The sequence below is a fragment of the Pipistrellus hanaki genome, assembly GCF_964339955.1.
Source record: "Pipistrellus hanaki genome assembly, chromosome: 1".
NCBI lineage: Eukaryota > Metazoa > Chordata > Mammalia > Chiroptera > Vespertilionidae > Pipistrellus > Pipistrellus hanaki.
In genome coordinates this window covers 125,787,175-125,805,018 of record NC_140503.1, presented here as the reverse complement: position 1 = coordinate 125,805,018, position 17,844 = coordinate 125,787,175, and the positions used below count along the sequence as shown (strand labels likewise).

At 38.5% G+C, this 17,844-nt stretch overlaps 1 protein-coding gene across 1 annotated transcript in view; it reads right to left on the bottom strand.

The window, feature by feature from the left end:
* The window catches only part of GPR158 (G protein-coupled receptor 158), a 334,424-nt gene that overhangs the window by 314,247 nt on the left and 2,333 nt on the right, over window positions 1-17,844 (bottom strand). The gene's annotated exons all lie outside the window — the stretch shown is intronic.

The following is a 17,844-nucleotide window of genomic DNA, read 5'->3' as shown; positions in this document are numbered from 1 at the left end:
TGTATCACGTTTATTGATTTGCGGATATTGTACCATCCTTGCATTCCTGGAATAAATCCTACTTGGTCATGGTGTATGATCTTTGTGATGTTCTTCTGGAGTCGATTTGCTAGAATTTTGTTGAGGATTTTGGCATCTATGTTCATGAGGGATATTGGCCTGTAATTCTCTTTCATTGAGTTGTCTTTATCTGGTTTTGGTATTAGGGTGATGTTGGCTTCATAGAAGGAGTTCGGAAGTGTTCCTTCCTCTTGGATTTTTTGGAATAGTCTGAGGAGGATAGGTTTTAGTTCTTCCTTGAATGTTTGGTAAAACTCTCCTGTGAAGCCATCTGGCCCTGGGCTTTTGTTTGCTGGAAGCTTTTTGATGACGGTTTCAATTTCTTCCCACGTCACTGGTCTATTGAGATTTTTAGATTCTTCCTGATTGAGTTTTGGAAGTTTGTATTTTTCTAGGAATATGTCCATTTCCTCCAGGTTGTTCAGTTTGTTGGAATAGAGTTGTTCGTAGTATTTTGTAACAATCTGTTGTATTTCGGTGGGGTCTGTTGTTATTTCACCTCTTTCATTTCTGATTTTGTTTATTTGGGTCCTCTCTCTTTGTTTCTTGGTTAGCCTGGCTAGAGGTCCATCAATCTTGTTTATCCTTTCGAAGAACCAGCTCTTGGTTTTGTTGATCTTATGTATTGTTTCTTTGGTCTCTATGTCATTTATCTGTGCTCTGATTTTTGTTATTTCCTTCCTTCTGCTTACACTGGGCTTTTCTTGTTGCTCTTTTTCTAACTCTTTGAGTTGTAGAGTTAGTTCATCTGTTACCATTTTTTCTAGTTTTTTGCAATAGGCTTGTAAGGATATGAACTTCCCTCTCAAAACTGCTTTTGCTGTGTCCCATAGATTTTGGATTGTTGTGTTTTCATTGTCATTTGTTGCCAGGATGTTTTTAATTTCTTCCTTGATTTCTCTGGTAACCCAGTCCTTGTTTAATAGCATGTTGTTTAGTCTCCATGTATTTGATTTCTTTGGATTATTTTTATTGTAATTAATTTCCAGTTTTATGCCACTATGGTCTGAGAAGATGCTTGATATGATTTCTATCTTCTTGAATTTGAAGAGACTTTGCCTATGTCCCAAAATGTGGTCTATCTTTGAGAATGTCCCATGTGCACTTGAGAAGAATGTATATTCTGTGGCTTTGGGGTGGAATGTTCTAAAGATGTCAATTAATTCCATCTGGTCTAGTGAGTCGTTTAGGATTGATATTTCTTTGCTGATTTTTTGTTTAGATGATTTGTCGAAGGGTGACAGTGGGGTATTAAAATCTCCTACTATGATTGTATTGCTATTAATCTCTCCCTTAATGACCTCCAGCAGTTTTTTTATGTATTTGGGTGCTCCTGTATTGGGTGCATATATATTTACCAGGGTTATTTCTTCTTGTTGGATTGTACCCTTTAGTATTATGAAGTGGCCTTCATTATCTCTTGTTATGTCCTTCACTCTGAGATCTAATTTGTCAGATATAAGTATTGCTACCCCAGCTTTTCTTTCCTTTCCATTTGCCTGGAAAACTTTTTTCCATCCCTTCACCCTCAGTCTGTGTGCATCTTTTTTTCTGAGGTGGGTTTCTTGTAGGCAACAGATGTAAGGGTCTTGTTTTCTTATCCAATCTGACACCCTATGTCTTTTGATTGGAGCATTTAATCCATTTACATTTAAGGTTATTATTGATAGGTACTCATTTGATGGCATTTTTATTCTATACCCATGTTCCTTCTTCAATTCCTATTTCTTTATTTTTACAGTAGACCCTTTAGCATTTCTTGCATTGCTGGTTTGGTGGAGATAAATTCCTTCAGTCTTTTTTTGTCTGTGAAGCTCCTGATTTCCCCTTCAATTTTGATTGATAGTCTTGCTGGGTACAGTATTCTTGGATTCAAACCCTTCCTTTGCATGACTTTGTATATTTCATCCCATTCCCTTCTGGCCTGATATGTTTCTGTTGAGAAATCAGTTGCTAGTCTGATGGGGGTTCCTTTGTAAGTAACTTTCTGTCTCTCTCTGGCTGCTTTTAAGATTCTTACTTTGTCGTTGTTGTTTGCCACTTTAATTATAATGTGCCTTGGCGTCTGTCTTCTGGGATTCATTTTGCTTGGGACTCTGCGAGCATCTTGGATTTGTGTGGGTTTTTTCTTCTCTATCTCAGGAAAGTTTTCTGTCATTATTTCTTGAAATACTTTTTCCACGTCTACCTCAGTTTCCTTTCCTTCTGGAACCCCTATTATTCGAATATTATTTTGTTTTGTAATGTCCCAAAGCTCCCGTAGGCTCTCCTCCTGCTTTTTAATCTTTTTTTCTAGAAGCTGCTCTAATTGGGTATTTTTTTCCATCTTGTCTTCTAGCTCACTGATGCGGTCTTCCGCTTCATCTAGTCTACTCTTGATGCTTTCTATTGAGTTCTTCATGGTAGCGATGTCATTTTTCATTTCTTCTTGGTTCTTCCTCAATTCCTGATGGTTCTTCCTCATTTCTTCTTGGTTATTGTCAAATTTCTCTTCCATTCTTTTTAGCCAACCAATAATCATTATTCTGAACTCTTGCTCTGGTAGGCTGCTTGCCTCTGGCTCGTTTACTTCCTTTTCTGGTGATGCCTGCTTTTCTTTCATTTGTGGGGTGTTTCTTTGTCTTCCCATGGTATCTCTTTTCAGGATGTCTGGTTATGTGGTGTTCTTTCTCTTGCGTTAATTTATAGGTGCAAAATACAACACTACCAGGTACAACACGAGAGGCACTTAACAGGAATGTATTTACAATATTAATAACCTCTAATAAAGGTAACCCCTAGCGATAGGCAAATTAGGGTATAGGAGAGAAGGAAGGAAGGAAGGTAAAAATAAAATAAAGAAAAATTTAAAAAAAAAAAAAAAGTCAAAGAAGAAATAAAGTAATGACAAAATGAAGTTAGAAAACAGGGAGAAAAAGAAGATAGAGGAAGAGAGAGAGAGAGAAAGAGAGAGAGAGAGAGAGAGAGAGAAGAAGCAAACTAAAAAAATGGGAAACAAACTATATATATGTGGAGAAAATTGCCATAGATCAACCACTGAGCCCAGCCAATGCCGGTAACAATACTTGGAGATTAATACAAACTACAATACAATATCCACTATTATTAAGTAAGGTTATGATATACAGAAGTCAAAGAAACAAACAAAAACAGAGGATTTAAAAAAAAATACAAAGCAACAATAACAACACTGGAATAAGCATAACAATTTCACTGAAAAGCACAAATATTCACATTAATCAACCTTCACTCAAACAATGAGAAAAGGATAGAAAGTAGAACCGTTTTTTTGTGTGTGTGTTTTTTTTTTTTTTTTTTTTTTTTTTTTAACTAGTTAATATAGTGCAGAGAGTGATATTTATACACTTGTATCAGGGGTTGGAACTTAGGTCTATGAGTATAGTGAGAGCTTTAGCAGGGGGTATACAGAAAGAATAGAGGAAAAACTAAAGCCGGAAAGGGATAGGATAAACTGGAGACTAAAAGGTTAAAGTTTAGTAAGAGAGTGATGGGGTAAAGGTCGAATTGAGATAGGGTTGAATGATGCTATAGTAGAGATTAAAATAGAATGAAGGTTACTCCCAATGTAAAATAAAGACGAAGTAAAATGGTACTGGGGAGGAAAAGAAAAAGAAAAAAAAAATTGCAAAATAGCAGTAGTAATAGTGAAGATAGAGATTGAAAAATGTAATAATTGAAAAGGTAAAATCAAGTAAGGAAAAAAGAAAAAAAATCGTTTCTGAAGTAAAAGATGTAAAAAATGAAAATTAAATAAAAAATGTAAAAAATGAAAATAAAATAAAGGATAGTATAATTAGCATAAAATTGTCCAGTAGAGTTCAATCACTTCCTCTGTTATTGTATTTGGTATGCCTGGTTCTTGGATCAGAGAGTCTTGCAGTTCCCAGCATTCCACTGCACCTCAGTTTTGTAAGGTAGTCCTTAATTTTAGGTAGGCTATATCTTAGTTATTTGTGTCCATTTATTTTTGATTAGTTAAAAGAAAAAGAAAAAGAAAAAAGAAAAAAAAAAAAAAAAAAGGCAGTTTGTAGTTCAGCCCTTAGGTGTCAGTGTTACCGGTTTGACCTCCCAGACTTTGGTTGCTCTGGCCCTCTTTCTCTCTGGGGGCGGGCCCTCGCAGCTCTCCTGGGCTACAATATAGGCGGGGCCACGGCCGCACTGGGGGCGGGGCCTCGCGGCGCTCTGGGGCGCAGTGCTCAGGGCCGCTCTGATGCTACAATATATCAATAGGTGGGGCCGTGGAGCTCAGGGCCGCACTTGGGGCGGGGCCTCGTGGCGCTCCGGGGCCGCGGCGCTCTGGGCTGCACTGGGGGCGGGGCCTCGCGGCGCTCCTGGCGGCGCGCTCAGGGCCGCTCTGGGGGCGGGGCCTCGCAGCGCTCTGGTGCTACAATATATCAATAGGTGGGGCCGTGGAGCTCAGGGCTGCTCTGGGGGCGGGGCCTCGCGGGAGCAATGTGGCTATCGCAGCCTGAACTCTCAGCCTAGCCACGCAAACTCTGACCTTTCTGTGGGTGGTTGAAGAGCTTCCTTGAATCCACGCGCTTGCTCCGATCGGGGCGCCACAGGTGCTCGATGGACTCCTCGGCTGTGGGTTTTCCAGGCCTCAGAGAAGCTGCTCCCTTCCTGGTAGGGTGGCGCTGCCTTTGCGCCGAGCCCGGAGCTCCGGGAAAAGTCGGGAGTGCTGGCCGCTTGGTCAGGAAAAATTGTCCAGCGGACACTTCCTTACCTTCCTAGAGTGATCCGCTGCCCCTTAGCTGCTAATCACATTCCCTGAGCGACTCAGATGTTGCTTCTATCTGTTTTGGGACCGGGGTCAGAACAAGTCCATCTGTTCGGTCGCCATCTTCAAGCTCCGCCCCCCCAACTAATTTTTTAAATTATATTTTATTGATATTTTACAGAGAGGAAGGGAGAAGGATAGAAAGCTAGAAACATCGATGAGAGAGAACCATCGACCAGCTGCCTCCTGCATACCCCCTACCGGGGATGTGCCTGCAACCAATGTACATGCCCTTGACCGGAATTGAACCTGGGACCCTCCAGTCCACAGACCAACGCTCTATCCACTGAGCCAAACCGAATTTGTCTCAACTGATTTTTGCAAGAAATTCTGGGTTTTCTATCCCTATCTCTTTTACCTTTCAAATATTCCTGTTAATCTATTCATATTTGAGAGAAAGGAACAACTAGAAATAGCTTATTCTTTGATTGAAATCTCATCAGAGAAATGGGAAGTCCAGGGCAGGAAGGCCAAGTCTGAAAGGAGGAAAGATAAATAGGCAGACAAAATAAAACAAGAACTTCATAATAAAATTATCCAAGGGGAAAATAATAAAACTATTGATACATCTACAATTTACATATTATTACAGGGTTAGAATATTTTTAAGCACTCAACATGTTTCTATATTACCACAACATTTTAACCATTTATTGACCATACCTTTCTCTCATCTTCTGCCTCATTACCCACCTCTCACTACATTTCAGCAACACTGACTTTTTCTATTCTTAGAGCACTTAAAAGCTCATTTCTATCTCAATGCCTTTGTTCTTTTCTATTTGAAACATGATTACCTCAGTTTATTTCATGGCTGTATCCTTCTCATCCTTTATTTCATAACTTAAAGTCACCTTTTCAGAGAGGTCTGAAGCCCACCCTACCACTCAGCCATTCTCTATCACATTATTTTATATATCTACTTATAGCAATTATTTCTATCAAACCTTATTTCTTACTAGAGGCCCGGAGTATGAACTTTGTGTGTGTGTGTGTGTGGCGGGGGGGGGGTGTCCCCTCAGCCCAGCCTGCACCATCTCCAACCCAGGATTGGGCCTAAACATGCAGTTGGACATCTCTCTCGCAATCCGGACCGCTGGCTCTTAACCACTCACCTGCCTTTCAGCCTGATCCCCTTAACTGCTCTCCCCTGCCAGCCTGATCACCCCTAAACACCTCTACCTTGGACCCACCACAATGGCTTTGTCCAGAAGGATGTCTGGAAGATTGTGCAGAAGTCTTCCAGTCTAATTAGAATATTATCCTTTTATTAGTAGAGATATCTATTTTGCTTATTTATTATCTATCTTCCAGTGCACGTACACACACAAAAAAAAATCCATGTGGACAAGGATTTTTGTCTGTCATTTTTCAGCATTACATCCCCAGCACCATATATATTCTATAATTTTTTAAAATAGTGCATTTTAGACATTATGCTAAGCTCTTTACATATATAAGCTTGTTTACTCTTTATGACAATGTACTCTACACCCTTTGCAGATGAGGAAATTGAGCCAGAGGAGGAAATAAATAACTTGCCCAGTGTCACACAGTAAATGGAAGTGGAAGCTCGTGGACTGAAATCTAAATTTATGATCCCAAACCTTTTCTCTCTTCCATACTACTACCTCCCTGAAATTTGCAAGGCACTGAGTATGGGATTTCATAAAATGTGGTCCTTGCACTTGAAAGACATATAGAACTGATTGGGGACATAGGACCCTATATAATTAAAGGCTAATATGCAAATTGTCCCCTTGACCAAGAGTTCTAATGGGAGTTCAACCAGGAGTTTGACCAAGGGGCAAGGCTACTCAGCCAATGGCCCCTCCCCTTGGCTGTCCACACTCAATCAGCCCTGAATGGGGTGGGCCAGCCAGACTCTACCTGTGCAGGAATTCATACAGGGGCCTCTAGTGTTTGCATAAGAGACAAATAATAATAAGAGGCAGCCAGTCCAATGAATGCCCCTATCTTAAAGGTGAGGAAACACAGAAGAACCCAAAATAAAGTGGCTCACGATTCCAAGGCAGAGTGCCTGTGGTCTCCCTGCCTTCATAAAGAACCTGCTAGTCATTCTACCCCTACCAACAGGATTATTCACGATGCTGGAATACTTCAGCTATCCAGAACAACCTGCAGCTGAAGTTGCTAAGTATTTGCAGTGTTTAATTATTATTCTTAAAATCTTGTAAAATAGATTAAAAGTATTTCAAAAACTGTTTACTTTTTCCCAAGTTTGTGTTTAAGCTGCTTCTAAATTACAAAGACTTTGTCTTTAATAAGACTGTTGAACCCGTACCTTGGATTATCTCATCCACAGTGTCTTGGGAGGGCCTGAGAGTATATTATCAGATTTTTCTAGTGAGCTGATGCACAGCCAGATTTGGGACCAGTGAATAAAGAACATAAATTAGCATTTACTTGGTGACTCAGAATCATTTTATTTGTGCCAGTTAATAAACTACCAATTCATTGCAGCCATAGCTAATATAAATAATGGCCACCACATCCCTGGGTCTCAATTTCCTCACCTAAAAAAGCAAAAATAAATTGGACTATGTAATCTCTAAAATCCTGTTTACTTCTAAAATTCTAATTCTCCAAGAAGGAGCTTTCCCAGAATGCTGAGTAAAAAAACATGGCTTCTTTTAAAAAAAGCCATCACCCCCAAGGTATATACACATACACACACAAACTTTTCTCTCCAAAATGAATACTTTCATGGGAAACCTGAAATATAAAATATGTAACCATAAAAGTAGTGAAACCATGTTAGCAAAAGATTTTGCAAATAATTTTGCCAGTTCTTTTTGTGGCTTGATAACATATAAATTTAAATTACTAGTATTTAACATTCCATTGATCCATGAAAAATTTCCAGTTCACATTCTGTTTTTTTCAGGTTTTATATGTGCATTTATCTTGTGTTCCCCCAAAAAAACAAGTATTTAAATAAATGAATAAATAAATAGAAATGTGATTCAGCAAACTTATACACACACACATATACACTCACATACACATACATATAGAATCCTTGAAATAAAGATAGCCACAGAGTAGAACAATTATATGTGTCCCCTCTACTCCAGGAACTTTTGACCATAGGCATTTTTGCCCTCCTGAAGATATTTGGCAATGTTAGTAGACATTTTTGAGTGGCACATTGGGCAGGGAGGTTGCTACTGGCATCTAGTGGGTAGAGGCCAGGGGTGCGGCTAAACATCTTACAATGAACAATGCAGACCATACAATAAAAGATTGCCTGGCCCAAACTGTCAGTAGTGCTGAGGTTGAGAAACACTATTTGACACAGTGTTCTGAAGCATCAAACAAGGGGAAAACCAAACTCTTTATTCCATTCCGGGCAGCTAATTAGAAAAGAGAAAGAAAAAATTCTCACCTCCAAGATTACACATAAATCTCATTAACCAAAACCAATTACATGGCTATACCATAAAGTTTTATTTCCACCCTTCTAAGCACTTTAGAAGGAAAGACAGAGCTATTCCTTTCTATGTTTGATCTACAACTGCTCTTTTACTCCCACTGTCCTAGTTATTTTCCCCACAGAGTGAGTGAAATGCTTTTGCCACTTGGGGTGGGAAAGATTTTGATAATCCTTACCTCACCTATTCTGAAAATGAAAGTTCCTGAAGCTTTTCTGGCCCAATATTTTATATATTTCACATACAATAAAATGAAAACATGGCCCAACTCAGGAGGTCAAGGTTCGATTCCCAGTCAGGGCACATGCCCAGTTGTGAGCTCAAACCCTCCACCCCCCAAAGGGGATTTGCATCATTGATGTTTCAACTATCTCTCTCTTCTTCTTCCTTCCTCTCTCAGAAATCAATGAAAACGTTAAAAAATGTGGTTACATGTTTCAATATAGTTTGTCTTTCTAAGGAAAATTATGAAGATAGGTAACAATCTAATTCATATACATTAGGAAGGTCTAGATTTTATTTCCGTATATGCATACTGTATTTTGCTGCACCTTGATAACTTATAGAGGATAAAAGAACTTTATAGTTGGAGAGACCTTGAAATTTATTCTCCCATTTCCTAATACCATATAGGGGTGTCGAACTCAATCAGAGAAGGAGCCAAAATCTAAAATCCAGCCTAAATCGCGGGCCGAATGGTTTACTGAACAGTCATAAACTGACAATGTCATAAACTGACAGCGGAGTGCAGTGATGACAGCGCGGTGCGGGCCACATTGCAAGGCCTGGCGGGCTGGATTTGGCCCGCGGGCCTTGTGTTTGACACATGTGCAAAATTCCATTTACTGAAAAATGCATTATTTTATTGTGCATCACTGAAAGGAAATGTATATCAATTGAAAAGGACATGCCTTCAATCATAAGACATAGCAATTTGAATGACATCAAAATGTAAAAAAGATGCATCTTAGAATTGAAAACAAAATGTATTATACTATATTATAATGTCTTTTCCTCTTTCTCAGATAAAAGCCATGTGTTGTGTTATTCTATAAATATGTTAAAAGGCATACACATTGCACAGAACACATGAATGGTGAAAAGTAGCTTAAAAAAATAAACCAAAATCTTAGGTAATTTTAAGGTTCCTTTCAAGTTACAGATACATTAAGTACTTTTTTGACTAGGCAGAATTTGTTTTAAATCTATTATATAGTTTTTCTATGGGGAAAATTATAGTTATAGTTTTTAATAGGGAGATGTTGTGACAGATAGCTAGTTATCTAATTATAGTTTTTAAATGGGGGAAAGTTACAAGAGATATAATGAATAAAAATTTACTGGATCTCAATTAATTAGATGTATTAGTTAACTATGAGAGAGAGACTTTCTTTGACAAAAATGGAGTTAATAGTATTTTTGTTTAGGAAAAATGACTTGAAGGTCAAATAACATTTAATTCTATGTTTTTTATACATTTTACCTATAATGAAGGTAATGAAACTACAGTTGACCCTTGAACAACATAGGTGTAGGGGTCATGACAACGCCCAAACTCCATGCAGTAGAAAATCTGCATATAACTTTTGACTTCCCCAAAATTTACCTATAATAGCCACTATTGACCAGAAACCTTACTTGTAACCTAAACAGTTGATTATAGCATTTTTAAAATACGTTCTTACTGATTTTTTATAGAGATAGGAAGAGGAGAAGGGAAGAGAGGAAAAGAAACATTAATGTGAGAGAGAAACACTGATCAGCCGCCTCTGGCATGCCCCCTATTGGGGATCAAGCCCACAACCCTGACATATACCCTAATCATGAATTGAACTGGTGACCTTTTGGTGCATGGGACCACAATCAACCAATTGAGTCACACCAGCCAAAGCAACATATATTTTGTTATATATATATATATATATATATATATATATATATATATATGTATATATATGTATATGTATATATATATATATATATAGTGTTTGTACACTTAAAAAACAAAACAAAAGAAAATTATAAGAAAGAAAAAAAACATTTAGAGTATTTATTGAAAAAAATATGTGTATAAGTGGAACATGAAGTTCAAATCCATGCTGTTCAAAGGTCAACTGTAGATGTAACCTGTGATTGCTTTGAAGCACTATAATATCTTTTGGTGGGGAAAGCCAGTCTTGATTTCTATACTAAGTTTGGCATTGTAGAAAAGGTGTGTGAGGTGGAGTGACTTAAGAAAGACTTTAGCCGGGACCGGTTTGGCTCAATGGATAGAGTGTCGGCTTGGGGACTGAAGGGTCCCGGGTTCGATTCCGGTCAAGGGCATGTACCTTGGTTGCGGGCACATCCCCAGTAGGGGGTGTGCAAGAGGCAGCTGATCGATGACTCTCTCTCATCGATGTTTCTAACTCTCTATCTCTCTCCCTTCCTCTCTGTACAAAATCAATAAAATATATTTAAAAAAAAGAAAGACTTTAGCCAAAAAGATTAATCCTTTCCTAAATTGAAAAGGCATTTCATAGAACAGCTTATCCAGCTACACATTTTTATAGGTCAAATTTTTCCCTGTACGAAGAAAAACCGAGATGCATAAATGCCCAGCCAAAGCAGAATTGACATATAAGCATGTCTGTTTGTTTTTATTAGAAGCTAAAAAGCAAATAAGGCTATAGACCAGTAAAACCAACCCCAATACATATGCCATAGCTGCGCTGGGCAAGAAACTTAATAATGCTGTTGGCTACAAATGCTTCTCACAACCAGTGGACTGCCTATTTGACATAATGGCCATCAAGCTGCCAACATTATCAAAATCTCAATGTACTGTTTTATTAGTTTAGCTGTGAATACCAATTCAGAATTTAAAAGAGAAAACAAACAAAGCCCTGATGATTCTGTACCAACCAAGTGAAAATAAATCAACAACACACTTCTTGTCATCTCAATATCTATAATAATAAAAGCATAATATGCTAATTAGACCAGACATCCTTCAGGATGACCTTCCAGACTAAGCTGGGGCTGCGAGGGAAGCCCAAGTCCCTGTTGCTAGAGGGAAGCCAGTGCCAGCAGCCAGGGGAAGGAAGGCCTACTCTTGCATGAATGTCATGCATCGGGCCTCTATCTAGTGTTACAACATAATCAAAAACTCAGTGCATGTTGGGAAAGAGTAGCCTTAAAAGCCTGGACAAGGAGCAACAGACTGCTGCCTTTCTGAAGTAGAAAGTAAAATTTAAGTTAACCAGCAGCTAAGGCTATAAATCAGTCCAGTTAGGACTCCCATTCCCTCTCCATAGGGGAGGCATACACTCTTGTTATTTTTTTTAGCAGTCTTAGAAAGCCCATATCTGTTCCCAAATGCTTGTTCTAGAAAAGGCAAGTAAGGTTGTACCACTGATGAACCACAATAAATACCCCTGTTTGAAATTTTAAGGACAGCTACAGAGGGAAATTGAAACAGGTTGTTATTGAGAGTAATTAAGAGACTCCAAAATGCCTAAATATTGATTATCCTGTGGAAAATAACACAGGTATACTGAGGCCCTTTCTTTGGAAACCTGTGATACAGGAGTATGTTGACTTTAAGTAATTTAGGGGATCTTTTAAGATCTGGAATCTCAGATCATGCTTATTTTTATTTTGAAATGGAGTTCTCATTTCAATGTGCGTGCATATGTGTGTTTGTGTGTGTTTACTTAACTCAGTGTTCATTGAGAATGCTTTCTGTAAATATTCTATGAATAAATGACCATGATAAAGTCAAACTCAGTACACATAAAAATGAACTGCATTAAAATGAGCATATACTAATGTATCTCACCATTATAATCGAACAAAACTTAAAAATTAAAGTGACATATTTGATGATGTGCATAATTACAGACTTTCAAAATTATAAGGAGCCCTAGAGGTCACCTAGTCCAACCCCCTCAACTTACAGATGGAGAAATTGAGGATTAAAAGGCAATTACTGACCACAGCAATACAATAAGTAAAGGATGTGGCCTAGGCTAGTGCCAACATTTGTTCCTAAGGCCATTATTTCCACCAGGATTCACAATCATTACAAGCCTTCACAATTATTAAGGATAAAACTAAACCATCATTCTAATATATAAAAACCCAGGGTCTATAACATCCAAAACAACCAAAGACTCAATCAACCAGAAGTCAGTCTCTGCAGGCACAGCAACCCAGGACTCACTGCCAAGGGGGCTGTGGATCAGGCCTGGAGAGAAGCCTGAAGAGAGAGGTAAGGTCTGATCTGCAGCCTCCATGGCAGCTGTTGATCAGCCATTGCCTCTTTCTTTCTCTCCTGGCTTTGCCAGCAGCCATGCCTCTGTTTATCTCTGAACCTCTGCAGCGGCTGATGATCAGCCCCACCTCTCTGATAGACCCAGAGACACTGACTTGGCATAGAAACCAACCAATTAGAACCAAATCTGGGTGAACAGTGAGGATCCAATGGCTGCCTAGGAGGTGGAGCTTTTGACGCTGACTGGCATAGAAATTGACCAATTAGAACCAAATTGGCCAGCAGGGGAGGGCAGTTGGGGTTAATCAGGCAGGCAAAGGCAGTTGGGGGTGATCAGGCAGGCAGGCAGGTGAGCGGTTAAGAGCTAGTGGTCCCAAATTGTGAGAGGAATGTCTGACTACCAGTTTAGGCCCAATCCCACAGGCAGTCAGACATGCCCAAAGGGCCAAGGGGTCTCTGATTGAAGAGGGTGCAGGCTGGTCTGAGGGTATCCCCCCTCCATCCATGAATTTCGTGCACCAGGCCACTAATCTAAATTATACATTACTTTAAATACAGCTAAACTAAAAACAGTTATGCTCAGCTGAAGACAATATTTGAGAAGACAGGAACTACAATGCAGTGTATTTACTAAACTTCCTAGGTGATGACAAGTCTTCATTTAATTTATAAAAAAAAAATCACAAAGGAGATATAGTTTACTATTCAATTTAGAGATGAAATAATTGAGGATCAAAAGACTCAACAGCAGAAGTTATCTAAAAACACATTGATCTACCACACAGCAAAAAATCTCTGTGATGTCCCTATAGTAACCTCTTCACCACTGCCATAACCTACAAGAGAGACATAGGAAATATTTGGCCTAGAGCAATATGGTCATTTCTTTTATATTGTGCAAATTGCCCTGTTTTGTTGAAAGCAGATATTTATACTGGAATCACTGATGTAGTGTGTGGATGTATGTGTGTAAAGAAGATAAAGTGACCCTCTCAGGAGTCAGCAAATCAGTGACACCAATGTTCATTCTGTTGTGATCATTCTTCCATTGCCCTATTGCCTTTTTACCAAGCAGCAGGTGTGACATTTGTTTAGTTTCCTCTTTCTCAACATAATTATTCCCCTATCACTATCACTTCCCCAGGTACTGTGCTTATGTGTATCACCTGTTCCAAAGCTTACTTGTTGGCCATTTGGATAGGCCACTTAAGAATTCACAAAACAAAGAGGTATAAAGATATCTGGATATAAGCAAGTTCATTCCCACATTTTAATTATGTAGAAACTGATTTCCAGATAGGTAATACAGCCAGTCAGAGACAAAACTGGGACTTGAAGCAAAATGCTGACTTAAGTATAATGTTTTTCTCACTATACAACAGATTTGCTTTTATGATTGGCCTAAAAAGAATGTGTATATGGCCTATTTAGGCCAAATATATTAATTGTTTAAAGCCATTACCATATTATATTTTTAATAATAAGATGAAAACAAAGTTGCTAGGACATCGCAGCGCAGGGTAGTGGAAAGACAATAAAAGCTTCATAGCTAAGTAGATCTAAATTTTATTTAGGCTCCCGAATTTTTAGCTATGTTACCTTGGTCAGATTGCTCAACGTTTTTAAAATATATATATTTGTATTGATTTCAGAGAGCAAGGGAGAGGGAGAGATAGAAACATCAATGATGGGAATCATTGACTGAGTGCCTCCTGCACGCCCCACATCCTGGTTCATAGGTCAACACTCAATCACTGAGCCATGCTGGTCAGGCAGGTTGCTCAACTTTACTGAAGTTTAACTACCAAAGAGTACTAAGAATTAGTGTGCTGATATATATAAAGTACAAAACATTCAATTGGTGCTCAATATATAATGGTTTCCATTGTTTCCAAACTACCACTAAAGAACTGTGCCACTCCAGCAAATTCCTTTATCCCTTTGGGTCTCCATTTCTTCCACTTTAAAATGAGATAAGCCTCAGCCAATTTGGTTCAGACTGAAGGGTCCCAGATTTTATTCTGATCAAGGGCACATGCCCAGGTTTTCGGGCTCGATCCTCAGTTGGGGCATGCAGGAGGCAGCCAATCAACGATTCTCTCTCACCATTGATGTTTGTATATTTCTTCCTCTCCCTCTCTCTCTGAAATCGATAAAATATATTTTTAAAAAATAAAATGAGATGAAAAAAATAAAAACACAAGTGAATTCCAAAATGCATCAATAAATAATTCCCAATGATTCCTTCGCATTAATTTAAATTCAACAAACACTTAAGTACCTTATACCCATCCTAGGCACTGAACAGTTCCAACTACCACAGGAAAAGTATCTATGATTTCAGCAGAATGGCACCAACTGCATAGTATTTTGTTATACACACAAAAAAAATTTCTATGCAAAACAAAACACTTAACTCTAAGGAAAACTCTACAAGGGACACCAGAAACCTAATGTAATAAATAAAAATAATTTAGAATAAAACTTAAATTATTACTCTGTTGTTTTTTTGGCCAGGATTGAAGATGAGAACTAAAATGTTTATACTATAGACTGTAACAAAAGACTCAATAGACATTTACTTAGAGCAACTAGTAGCTTTTTTTAAAAGAAAGAAATTAACAATAAATTTCTCTTTCCATAATGAGTCTCACTTAAACTTTAAAACTGAAGTCATTCTGAAACAGAGAGGAATAAAACCTTTGAGAGGTGTTTTACAGTGATAAGCAGTAATATAAGAAGGCAGTTGACCATGTTCTAAAATTGCTTTTGACTTTCACGTTTTGGATTTACATTCTCTAAAAATAAAATATAATATAATTTAAATTATTGAATCTGGGAAAGACCTGGGAAAATATTAACTGATCTTAAATGAAAATTTTAAATATGAAGTTTTTCCTCCTATTCTCTTCCATAAGGAAGTCACTATTAATGGATTTTTTCATTACAAATAAGGTTTTTTATAAATAACTCTACAGGTTCAAAGGTAATTAAAATCATGAGTAGAGCTCCTAATCATTATTTCCCAAAACGTCATTTCAGGTTTACACTGTTACCATAACTATACAATATTATTTACCTGTAATTTAGAATATTAGAGTACACATCTTAGATGATAATATGTTATCAACAAAAAACCTTTGCTTTTTGTGAGTATGAAAAAACAAAAATGGCCCATTTAAATATTTTTTTCAAGTGTGTGAAATAATGTACATTTTCCTTAAGACTTAACAGCTATGTTATATGGGCTAATTTTTTTCCTAAAAGATGATATAATAAACTATGTCCTCCAACATACTTTGTGTTCAAAGTTCCAGAGAGCCAAAAAAAATATGATTAAGATATATACATATCGGTCTTAGTGTGGACCAGAGGCAGAAGGCCTGGATTCCGTTTGTTCTGTTACTATGTGAGTGTTGGACACAGCACTTCACCTTTCTGTCTCTGTGTCTTTATCTATGAAACAACAGAAGGCACCATCTGATTATCTCTTTAAGGTTTCTTTAGTTCCTATAACATCTGTGTGCATCCTCAATACAGCATTTGAGAAGCAGCAGACATGGGGCAAAAGCACTCACGTGAGAGCACTTATTCTGCCCTTCATGCATGCTGCCAAGACAAGCCAGCTTCTGTAGAAAGCCGGACACTAAATGGCCTGGCTTCATGCCTTGGCTAAAGAACTCAATCGGTGACTATGAAAGCACTTAAAGAGGCTTCACAAGAGGAAACTATTTTCTGAATGCAGTCCAAAAAATAGGTAGGGGGCATGTAGTCTGCGCAGCCTCAGACCCTTTGGCTGGCAGAGGCACTGAGTTCATTTAGGTAACCTATGCTTTCTGAGCCTTAAGAGAAATAATTCTGAAAATGAATGGCTCTCATTACCAGTCTCATGTCTATGCTTAAAAATATACATATTTTTATGCAGCAACTATAGTACATGTAGCAATCCTAGGACACCTTCAAAAGACAGCATTTAGCATAGTGGTTACAAGTATGCAACCACTGGCTCTACAACTTGACTTCTTGGAAAAGAAGTTGAATCTCCCTGTGCTTCAGGTTCTCTTTCTGTAAAATAGAGAAACTAATAAAAACTAACTCATAGGGTTGTTGTGTGGATTAGTTAAGATGATATAAGTAAAGCAGTTAGCACAGAGCCTGACACAAAGTAAATGTTGAAGGAAGGAGGGAGGGAAGAAAAAAGGAAGGAAGGGGGGGAGGGAGGGAAAAAGGAGGGAAGGGAGGGCAGGAAGGAGGGAGGGAGATTGGTTGACTGATCCTAGGATCTGGGACCTCAGTTTTGGGTTTATCTGAAGGTCACAAACCATTTGTGGGCAGTGAATGGCATCTGCTGAGCTTTCCTATTCTGAGCAAACAATATGGGCAAATATTTAAAGCTTTTACTAAATAGGATCCTGCAGAAGTCAGGAAGACATAAGTTATCCTGAAAGTAGGAAAAGAGTTACTCTGGTTTTAAGACAAGATCTTTCAAAGAGATAGAAAATGCATATATGAGATAGAAAATGCACACACACACACACACACACACACACACACACACTCCTAACATGGTCACAAAGAATCAAAGTGGGTTGTTGTTTTTATTTATGCCTTCTCAAGTGCTGCCAGCATTAAAAGCTACAGAATTTTATAACTGATGGCTCCCTAGAGACCATCTAGTTCAACTTTCTGACTGGATAGATAAGTAGCGGAGGCCCAGAAAATTTAAGTTTCTTACTTGAGCTCATTCAGCAGTAAATGACAGTACCCTCCCCCAGTTCTCAGCCTGCTATATTTCACTCAGTCAGTATCCTGCCCTTGTTGTGCCAAACAAAGCATTAGGACACACGCACACACGTGTTTCTCACTTTTGCCCCAGATCCCAGACTACGGAAGCAACCTTGACACACCCTCCCTCCCCACCACCATCACCACCACACACACACAAACACACACCCCGACCACCAGTTCCAGAGCTTCACATTGTAGGATTTGGGGAGGATCCTGGTCAATCTGTGGCTCTCTGGGGTTTCTGCTCTCTCTATCCCTTCCTCACATCAAGGCTTAAAAGCTACTTCTAGAAGTGTCTCAACCTCAAAGATCAGGATCTTCCCAGGGCAGAAGTTACCACCTGTTAATTTGCAAATTCTCATCTTCTCACAAATGCTGTACCCTGAGGCAGGGAATACATAATAAGTCCCCTCCTTCCCTGAGTGAGTTTGGTCAGAAGAATCCCTCCCTCTCTCCCTAAAATAACTCATCCAGGTTCCTATGAC